At 37.3% G+C, this 11,255-nt stretch overlaps 3 long non-coding RNA genes across 5 annotated transcripts; 1 reads left to right on the top strand and 2 right to left on the bottom strand.

Annotated features, from left to right (window-relative positions):
* The first annotated feature begins 925 nt into the window (after window positions 1-925).
* On the top strand, window positions 926-3,481 carry LOC124895269. Its single transcript, XR_007051635.1, has 2 exons — window positions 926-1,512; window positions 3,124-3,481. It is a non-coding gene; the product is annotated as an uncharacterized LOC124895269 (long non-coding RNA).
* Window positions 3,482-4,756: 1,275 nt separating this feature from the next.
* Window positions 4,757-7,859, bottom strand: LOC124895268. Of its 3 annotated transcripts, XR_007051634.1 has the most exons (4): window positions 5,973-7,859; window positions 5,670-5,886; window positions 5,508-5,588; window positions 4,757-5,315 (listed from the first exon to the last, which is right to left on the bottom strand). It is a non-coding gene; the product is annotated as an uncharacterized LOC124895268 (long non-coding RNA). The 3 variants fall into 3 exon arrangements; XR_007051632.1 differs by having other exon boundaries at window positions 5,670-7,859; XR_007051633.1 differs by having other exon boundaries at window positions 5,508-5,578; window positions 5,670-7,859.
* A 5-nt stretch (window positions 7,860-7,864) lies between these two features.
* On the bottom strand, window positions 7,865-9,593 carry LOC107842098. The gene is made up of 3 exons (XR_001665612.2): window positions 9,413-9,593; window positions 8,110-8,168; window positions 7,865-7,956 (listed from the first exon to the last, which is right to left on the bottom strand). It is a non-coding gene; the product is annotated as an uncharacterized LOC107842098 (long non-coding RNA).
* Window positions 9,594-11,255: the final 1,662 nt, after the last annotated feature.

Genomic DNA, 11,255 nt, shown 5'->3' with positions numbered 1-11,255 from the left:
GTTTTGGTACAATGACTTTCAGGTCCAAGGGGATGGTTTTTCCACACTATTTATTTTGTTACTTTCGTTGAGATATTGAATATTGGTTTTTATTCAATGACATTGGTTTAGTTGCCTAATTTTTGACCAAATGTTGAAAGGCTATTGGGTTAGTTGGTTCTCCCACCGGAGGGTTAGTGTAGATTCCACCCACTATGAATTTAGGTCGTGACATCAACATAGAGTACTGTAAAGCTGCTATGATTTTGATTTGCGTTATGCCGTTATGTGTAGTTCTAAAGCTCGTAGCTTCTTAGATCTAGGAATTTGGTCACCTGATATTGTACAATTTGCATATTATTTTGTTACTTCCTTTATAGTGGGGCTAATAATGGTAGGTATAAGCACGCATGAATACACCACATATTAATACTCTCTATATTTATGCTTCCTCTTCTTCTTCTATGTATTTATGCACAGATAAAGTGGATAGTGGCTTATTTAATGAATGCATTGGTGCATATTAGACTCAAGATACATGTATCTTTGGTAGTGGATACATGTATCCGGATGCACCGTATGAAATTGATCATGCATACATCAAACTAATGTTGAATACACTACACAAATTTTATGTATATATTAGTGCATATATATTGTAGACACGTGATTTTTGACTCTCCTCAAACGTTAACCTATTTTAACTATCAAAATATTTATTTTAGCTATTATTTTCCTATTTTGTGGAAATACATAGGATATGTTGTTTTTGTTCTTTTATTTTAGCTTTTATTTCGTTTTTAGTAGATTTTATTTGATAAAATTAAAACCACAAAAACCTTTATAAAATAAAAAATTAAAACCACAAAAATAGTCATGTTTTTAAATACATTACTTTTGTTTTAATATTTTCGAGGAAAAAGAAACAACAACAACAAAAAAATTTAGTGTATTCCTATGAAGTCGAGAAAAAAGAAAATTTAACAAAAAAAAGTCAAACCCAATAGGGTGTTGTCACACATTACATTCTATCCCAATCTCTCTATTCATAGCGTATTCCATCGGAGTGGAGAATATTTTATTCTTTCTTCCTAAGTTTTTGTTAATCTCATCCAAAATTCAAAGACTAGCTAAAAATAAATACCAAACCCTAAACCTAGTAGACTCTATAATTAGAAACCTTTAAGAAACTAAGGGAAGGAAGGGATCCAATCATTAAGAAATCAGTTGGAAGAATCGTGAAGAAGCAGTTGTGAGACCCCTTTTTCCTTCTTCCAAAACCCTTGGAGCTAAGAAAGAAAGAATAATAGGAAAGAGCTCCAAAAACCAGCTCACACAAAAACATCACAAACCACTCGAAAACACCATGAAATTCATCTTTTAATCTCTGTAAGCTTACTCTCAATTGTTGTCGAGTTAGAAGTGATCCAGACGATCGAGCTTCGGTCGGTGGTCTTATTGTTGGTGTAAAGTTGCGAATTACCCTTTGTTTTCCACCGAATTGAGTTAATTGAAGGAATTTTGGCTATAAAGGTACATTTTATTACATCTTAGTTTACTCACTAGATATACATTATTTGATGTTTAAATGATAGATTTACAGAGATTCAAGTTTAATTATTAATATTCACTGTAAGGTTTTTAGTTCTAGAATGATATTGTCATGATTTCTTTATTTTTCCTAGCAATTAATCCACTTTTAAACATAAACTTAAGAGTGAAGTGACGTTCATGATGCTTTATTTTGATAAATATGAGTTGTTGGATTTATTAGATAATGGCAAAAAAACAAAAAAAAAATGGATTCAAAGCATATCCAGAACTCTAGTAATTATTATTTGATTGTAAAATAATGGTTATATTCAAATATTTGGTAGACTGAGATGAATTAACGTGGAGGTCTTAAGGCATAATTGGCGAATATAGTACATTGCTCTTTCCTTCTATTCTGTTTTGGTTATTCCTGTGATATCTTTTAATTACAATATTTGACATTTTTGTCTTGTCGTTTGGTATGAGATACCTCTTATAATTTTGAACGTCGTCATTGGGTTGTGGTTGTCTTTGAAAAAAATCTGATTTGGATATGTGAATTTGGGTTAATATATTTGTTTAAGGCTCGAGTCATTAATTTAATGTGAGGATTGGGGGAGATAGATTGCGATTTTGTTCGAGACCTGTTATAATTGAGAAAAGAAAAGAGAGGAAAAATCAATTCGTAAGGAAGTGAGGCGAGTTACAAATTAATTCAAGACTTGTTGTAAATTTGAATAAAAAGGAGTGAAAAGATAGAATAATGGATTAAAAAAAAATGGTCTCAAATTTGCAAGAGACGAACAAATACCTTTAATGCTAGATGAGCTTTAGTCACGATAAAAATCTAATTTTGATTGAGAATGCGGTTACGTATCTTTCTTGATACGCGTAATAACAAATAAAGAAATTTGAGGATGAAGTCACGCACCTTGATAAAGATTGTCTCAATAATTAAGAAGACACATAGATAAAACCTCATAAGTATGATGCGTTTGAGAGAAGAGCGCAGTTATGTCTGAAAACTGAATGTATGTCAACACTTAGAATGCAGTTATGCATCTAGGTCGAGACATAAAGTTCAAAATTAAAAATGAGAAAATCAATGGCCCGTAACACAACTTACCAAAAATAGTCAAAAGATGAGTATAAGTTGGTAAAAGTGGTCGTATTAGAACCACGAGACTCAAGGAATGCTTCATACCTTTTTATTTATCAACAAAATTCCTTATCCGATCTTTTGTTTTTGCAGATAAAAAATAAAGGGTAATTTTTTTTTTGATTAGAGATTCAAAAAGATGATTTGGAACACCGTAACTCAATTTCAAGTGGCGCTCTATTCAATAAAATTAATATCTATTCATTATTGTCACTAAAATTGAAAAAAAACTTGTTCGAACCTTGCATTTCGACCCAAAAAAAGGGTGCAACATCTTTGGTAACTCTGCTGGGGACAACCAAAATTCGAGTTTTATGATATTAAATTTTACATGCTTTCATTATTTTGGATATGTTATGTTTTGGGGTCGAATATGTTATTTGTTGCTCATTTATCGCTTTGATATTGTTGAACTATATCATAAACTGTCTTCTCTTGTGCACTCCTTCTAGGTCTTTGAAATATAGGGTAGAAGGAATGCAGTTTGGCATCCTACTTTTATTTTGAGATAAAGTCAAAAGTGTCTTGGCACTTGGTGAAGGATTATTAGTCACACATATTAAGCAAGATTGGATCAGCAACGAAGACGAATAGCACTGCTACCAAACAAGTTACCCCTCCCTGACTCGAGGTGTTCACTCGAGTAAGCCAGTTTAGACACCTCTCTATCAAGTTACATCTAGTAGAACTGAATTCCATATGTAGCTATCCCTATTAATCTTCACATTATCTGCATCATGTGCATTTGACTTAGCGGGACTCGACATACGGGTCGGGTCTATCTAAGACAAGTAGCCTATTAAAGACCAACTTGTGCCACTACAAAAAATGGGTCAAATTGCGGGGGTTAATTTTACAGTAAAACCCCCGCAAATTTAGATTCCGGTGGTTTCCAAAACCCACTACAATACGAGCCGTCACAATCAATTTGCAGCAGTTTTTTTTTACTGCCTTAATTTGACAGCTCACCGAGGACATGACCCTAGATAGGAAGGTATGGAAGATGCGAATTACGGCAGAGGATTAGGGCCAGTTCGGGTCGCTAGTGTAGGGAATAAATTGGTGGGGGTGTATTCCTGTTATGATTCCGTATTCAATGTTCCGTGTTCCGTGTTCCATGTTTATTACGAATATGTGTGCTTTCCTCCGCTGTATATTCCTGCATTCCTGCTTTACTCTGTTTTATATTCCTTATGGGTGCCGTATCTATGTTATGTCATCTGCTTCTGTGCTGTACTATGTGTTTGTGTGATATCTCGTGACTTGAGCCGGGGGTCTTTCGGAAACAGCCTTTCTACTTCATCAGAGGTAGAGGTATGGACTGCGTACATCTTACCCCCCCCAGACCCCACTAAGTGGGAATACACTGGGTTTGTTGTTGTTGTTGTTGTTGTTAATTTGCGGCGGTCAACCCCTGTTTCTTCAAATTTAATTCTTTTTAGAGATAATACCCAATTACCCCCTGAACTATACCCAAAAAAGGTATGACACACCTCAACTTAAAGGGGATTCTATTACCCCTGAACTAATTAAAAGTATAATTTTGATACCCTTAGTGCCTACGTGATACATACATGGCACAATACACTGAAGTGTCCACGTAGGCAAACGTGAGTGCCACGTATGTGCCATGTAGGCACCACGTAGGCATTAAGAGTGTCAAAATTACACTTTTAATTAGTTCAAGGGTAATAAGACCTCCTTTAAGTTGAGGTTTGTCATAACCTTTTTGGATATAGTTCAAAGGGACAATTGGATACTTTCTCTTCTTTTTACAATAAATTTTTATTCAAGAATTGCAGGGGTTTAAAACCTCCGCAATTATTCTTTTTTTTTTTTAAATTTAATGGGGCCCATCAATTTTCAATAACTAATTATAGATTCTAATTTTAGCTCAAATTTGATTGTTCCTTTAGGCATAACCTACAATCCAAAATTTGTTCAATTCATATTATCATTAACACACCTTACTAGTTAAACATTATAATTGACAAATGACACTTTGGTAAAATGACATTATAATCAAACAATACAGCGAATCCACGACTCTACGAGCTGAGCAATCACCAATGACACTTTGGTATGTTTTCATATAAATCTTCAACAATATATGGGACAATAGCAGAAGTCATGGTTTAGATATAACAATGACAATAATTTATGGAAGGAACCTTAAAACATCAGTCTGTCAGCAAACGTGATTGTTGATACCACATTGTCGCACATAGGAAAAGATAAGGTATACTAGGACTCATAAACTTCTGCGTTCACGGACTGTAAAGGCGTAATTTCTGGTAGACCTCTGAATCCACACGTAGGAAAAATAATACCTCAAAAGACTCATTAATGGATCCATTTGTCATTAGATGGCATTCTCTGGGGAACATAAAATTCCTCATAGCAGTGATTCTCTTGATGACATCTTAAGGTACTATGTCAAAAATTACATATAATACCTTGTCGAAAAGGTTCATGATATCATTTTTGACATCTTTCGGAGGCTTATCGGACAAGGAGGAAGTTGAAACAGATGACGACAGTGTTGATGAATCCTTGAATAAATCGTCAATTGCAGAGGCGGATTGGCATTTTCGATGATCAGCTTGCGCAACACCATTTTTTGCTGCTGGTTCTTCTTCAACAGCTGAGAAGTTACAAGGTTTGATTAGAATAAAAGAGCTAAAGAAAAAATATAGGAAAGTTATTGAAAAGCTGTCCACGAATTATCATCTACAGAAGTAGCACTTGCGCCATTTTCATTTGGAGAATCCACCGACAACATGTCGAAAAGATCAGTAACAATATCAACTCTATGAGGATTAACAACTTCTGCAACCTGCTTTACAGATTCAGCAACTGCAATCGGTTGTGTCGTCTAACTTGTCTGGTGAGGAAGTGCACCCGCACCTGGAGATACCTTTTCATGAGTTGAACTATTAGATTCAAAGTTTGTAACAGATATAAAAGTACCAGAATGGTGAATATAAGTTTGACATACTTATTCCAGCCCTCTTGGTGGCAGAGGTATATTGAATCTAGCAGCAGACATTGCTTTCTTTGTGCTAGGGCATTGTATACTCACCCTCTCATCGGATGAACCACTGGAGTTACGAGCATGCCCATGCCTACTTCAGTCACAATGTCGTTGTCGCCCCGCGGCCCTCCATTCTTGAATCTCCTTCTCATCCTTAGGGATACACCTCTTATCCTCATACCTAAACGAAATACAGATACTGCCGATGAAGTTGCAACATACTAGATCGAAAGGATTGCTTAAGCCAGGAACTAGTACGGGGCATACTTTGCATGGATGAAATTCTTAATACCAACTCTATCAGAATTTGGAGGAAGCTCGGCTTCCCAATAACTATTTGTCTTCTCATTTCCCATTGCCATACCGGCAACAAAAAAGGGATAACACACAATTAGGCTATTTATTGGATCAACAGTTGAGTCAACTTATTTATCACATCAACATAAAAAGTGTAACAATTTGAGGAGAAAAACCTAACATTAACTAAATGCAACTTGTTCCGGGAGCCATGTATCTAGTGCAGCTGATCGAACCTGCAAAATACACAAACAACAGATAATGGAACAATCATATTCAACAACAGTACTCATAATTGATCTGTCATAAGCAAGCACTTCCGAAGTTATCTTGCTAGGCCGAAAAGTATGTGTTGGAGACAAACATGAAGGCATGCTAAGATTAGATGCTGACACGCAGTTGAGCAAAGAGGAGAGGCTAGGACTTAGTAGAGAGCGGTGAAACTCCTACACCAGTAAGTTGTGGCTAAGGAGGAGGAATAAGAAGATGGAATGCATATGATTATTTGGTACTTATACCTAAGGTTTATAACCAGAAACAAATTACTCCCTCCGTTTTAATTTGTTTGACTGGTTTTGACTTGACACAGTGTTTAATAAAGTAAAGAAGAGTTTTGAATCTGATGGATAAAAATTAAAGATATGCAAAATGTACCAAAATGCCTTAATCTTGTGGTGTTAAACATGCCATGTGGAAAGTTAGAATTAAAGAGTTGCCAAAAAAGGAAAGAGATAGAGGAAAGTAAGACAAACACATTGAAAAGGAGGGAGTAATAACTAACAATTATCGGGGACCGAGAAACAGAGAACCAATCTTGGCTTGATCTCTACTCAAGATCCCAAAATTATGAGGCAAGTAGAACAAACAGCATAAAATGCAAAGCTTGACCTACTCGATTTACTGCCCTCATTGAGCCATTAACTTCATCCATCGAGGCAAGTAAATTTAGAGCGATCTTCAAGTACAGTACGTTAATAACTTTCACTCCTTCCACTTGAGATAAAATTCAGGTGGGAAGATAAAGTACATTCATGTATGCATGGTAATTGGTAGAAAGAAATCACAGTGCTGATCGTAAAGTCATAACTAAGTTGAATAAGTAGATGTATATCCATCTCCATCTTGGTGATCCAATGATTTCAGTAGGGGGCTGTCTGCTGAAAAAAGGATAAGTATACTTTTCACATAATATTTATTAGTTCAAAGCACAACAAAGGGCGTGGCCTAGTGGTTGATAAAGTGGGTTGAGAAGCAAGAGGTCTCATGTTCAATTTCCAAAAAATAATTGGAGATTTCTTCACATTTGTCTAAGTCTTGACGGATAGTTAACTGATGTTTGCACTGGTGGGAAGTAGTAGATACCCAATAACAGTAATCGAGGTGCATGCAAACTGGACCGGACACTATGATATCAAAAGAATGAATATATATATACAAGGGGACTGGACCACTACGCCCAACATTCACCCCGTGAGCTTTAGCAGTACTGTTTTACCCGCTTCAGCTCCCCTGAGTAGTCCGATTTTTCCTCCACAGCTTTTAGGAGCTAAAAGATCTACTACCTTAGTTCCTCTTTCTAAAATAGAGAATTTTGTAACCAACTGTATAAAGGCAGGTGCAGATCTATGAATAGGTGATGCTCTACTAGTATCTACTCTCCCTTATATTTAGTAGTTGAAATGGTTCTTATGTCAATCAAGAATTGACAAGAAAGGACTATTATAAACTGCACGATTGTAGACCACGATCATTTCAATTGTCACAAAACATAGAAATTAAAACATGCATTGTTGAACCATCTCATAGTTCAGATATATCTACAAAATCTCAGACATAACGAGGGTAGAAAAGTCAATAAGTTGCCTTCAATATGTGTACACCTAGACTTCTGAGGATCCCAAAGCATTGCATGCATACGAAGATCCTAAGATTCACGCTTGCCCATCGAGGACCTCTGCATTGAATTTAAACAAAAAAAGAATTACAGTCATCGCAAGATTATCAAATAAGTCCATATACTAAAGGCGATTTCTGTTTAACGTCAACAATCCTCTCAGCAGAATAAGTTCTGAATGCCACACTATCAAATTCAAATATATGTACATACTTGGCTTTGCAATCTGCACACTCCTTGTTCTCCGGCAACTTATGGAGTCATTCGAGAATCTGCCAACGAAAAAAGTCTAGCATTACGTAGAAACAAGAAGCACATGAAAGAGGAAAATGAAATCAACCAGGAAACAAATTGTGTAGGCCAGAAGCACTACTATTGAATTGGTGATAAACTTCCCTTCCCTTCGGTATCTTATATGTTAAGCCATGCTATTTGCTTCGATTTGTGAAAAAAGTTCCATTTTTCCTTTCTGAGGCAAGTGAGAAAGTACATCAATAAGAAAGATACAATGTGTGTTTCATTGCAGAATACTTCCATACTACTGCTTAAAATTTAATACCTCAAACTAAGGATGCAAGTACACTATCAGTAAGTGATTGGCTTAACTACTCGTAGTTGTCGAGTTGCCTCTCCTCCTCCACCATCCTATGGGATGAATTGTAGAACGGCCTTCATTACTTTTTCCTTTTTTCCTTCTTTAATGGTCACTTCTAGGTAGAGGACTTCTGGCGCGGGAACACCTCAACTATTGAATAATGAAATAGGTTCAAGTGGAGAGAAATGGATATCGAGGATCTATACAGTTGATCCAACTAGCTTGGGACTGAGGCATAGTTTCATTGTTGTTGATCATTTTTATGTAACAAATTTATCACTGGAATGATATATATGGATAACAACACTTACAGTTTAAAACGTACTATGTCCAGCGAAGACATAGTACAGCTGATCCAATAGTACCTTTGAAGAAGACAAGGCTCTTTGCAGACCTTACCCCTCAACAAGATACCGAGAGGGTAGTGTGCACGAGACCTTACCCCTACCTTGTGAGGTAGAGAGGTTGTTTCCAATAGACCCTCGGCTCAAATCTAACCACTGGTTCAAACAATTATTTTCCTAATATAGAGCAAAACAAAGCAAACACACTGCTTCATGAAAGGTTTTAGGTCAGACTTCATTCTGCAAATCACAATTGTTTTATAGCAAATCATCACAATTGATAAATCAGCAATAGAGAAGCCAAAGAGCGTCATAATATAGAACAAAACATAACCCATGAACATATTTGGTCAGGTATTCATACTCAATCAAAAATAACCTGAGATGCTAGAACTAGAGTACATAGCATTCTTATTCGCACCATCCTTTCAGGTTAAAGCAAAAAGAGAACAGCATAAAACGAGAAGGTGCAGTGACATCGTTCATAGTGAGCTTAACCGAGGCATCCCGACAAACATCGTGGACAACGGCACCGGAGATTGACCGAAAAGTGGAGAAGCCAAATCTTCATAATTACCTCGGAGCTAGAAGCCGACGTATCTCATATCAATGTGTTGCCGGAGTTCTATCAGTGGACGGCGTACCTCCTGTAATCAATGGCCGGCGTACCTCTTGTAATCAATGGATGGAGAATACCTCCCACTCTCTCTAATTGGAAAAAAAATGAGAGGGAAATGTTTTGGGGAAAATAAAGAGGGGAAATATTCTTTCATTTGGCGCTATTTTTCTTTTTCTTTTTTTGGATGGATAGGCGGTTAAATCCTTGCAAATATGTACTCGCTCTGTTTTTTTTCAAAGAATGACTAGTTTGACTTGAGATGGAGTTTAAAAAAATAAAAAATATTTTTAAATCTTGTGATTTTAAATTAGATTAAAGATATGTCAAATATAATAAAATGTCTTTTAATTTTGTGGTCTTAAACATATCATGTGGAACAACAACAAACCCAGTGTATTTTCACATAGTGAGGTCTGGAGAGGGTAAGATGTACGCAGTCCATACCTCTACCTCTAAAGAAATAGAAAGGATGTTTCTGATAGACCCCCGGCTTGAGATACAAAAAATTAAACAAATTCATAGTAAAGCATGGAACAAGATGGCATAACATAAATACGACACTACAAGTAATAAAAAACAGAGAAAAGTAAACAGATTCGTAATAAAGCATGAAATAAGGTATCATAACAACAATAATACCCCCACCAAGTAATTCCCTACACTAGCGACCCAAACTGACCCTAGTCTTCTGCCCTAATTCGCGTCCTCCAGATCTTCCTATCTAGGGTCATGTCCTCAGTGAGCTGTAACTGCTCCATGTCCCGCCTAATCACCTCTCTCCAGTACTTCTTCGGCCTACCCCTACCCCGCCTAAAACCATCCAAAGCTATCCTCTCACACCTACGAACCGGGGCATCCATGCCCCTCCTCATCACGTGTCCGAACCATCTCAATCGGACTTTCCGCATCTTATTCTCTACTGGAGTCATACCAACCTTATCCCTGATAGTCTCATTTCGAACTCTATCCCTCCTAGTCAGCCCACACATCCAACGCAACATCCGCATTTTCGCCACCTTCATTTTTTAAATGTGGGAGTTCTTAACTGGCCAACACTCCGCTCTATACAACATGGCCAGACGGACTGCCACCCTGTAGAATTTGCCTTTAAGCTTAGGCTGCATTTTCTTATCAGCCAACACCCCCGAAGAGAGCTTCTACTTCATCCATCCCGCCCCAATACGGTGCGAGACATCCTCGTCAATCTCACCATTACCCTGAATCACGGACCCGAGATACTTGAAACTATCCCTCTTACATACCACCTGTGATTCCAACTTCACTACCACCTCATTCTCTAGCCTCACGTCATTAAACTTGCATTCCAAATACTCTGTCTTGCTCCTACTCAACCTGAACCCTTTAGACTCAAGAGTTTGTCTCCACACCTCTAATTTATCATTCACACACCCCCCCCCCCCACGTCTCATCAATCAAAACTACATCATCTGCAAAAAGCATACACCAAGGCACCTTTCCTTGAATACGTCGCGTCAACATATCCATCACCAAAGCAAACAAAAAGGGACTAGGAGTAGATCCCTGATGCAATTCTGTCAAGACAGTGAAATGCTCTGAGTCTCCTCCCGCCGTCCTCACCTGAGTTTTAGCTCCATCATACATGTTCTTAATTACTCTAATATATACCACCGGGACTCCACTCACCTCCAAGCATCTCCAAAACACCTCTCTGGGGACTTTGTCGTATGCCTTCTCCAAGTTGATAAACACCATCTGCAGGTCCTTCTTCCTTTCCCTATACTGTCCCACCAGCCTCTGTACCAGGTGAATTGCCTCCGTC

Source organism: Capsicum annuum, unplaced genomic scaffold, assembly GCF_002878395.1.
Source record: "Capsicum annuum cultivar UCD-10X-F1 unplaced genomic scaffold, UCD10Xv1.1 ctg80954, whole genome shotgun sequence".
Lineage (NCBI taxonomy): Eukaryota > Viridiplantae > Streptophyta > Magnoliopsida > Solanales > Solanaceae > Capsicum > Capsicum annuum.
This window is presented reverse-complemented; position numbering and strand designations above follow the sequence as displayed.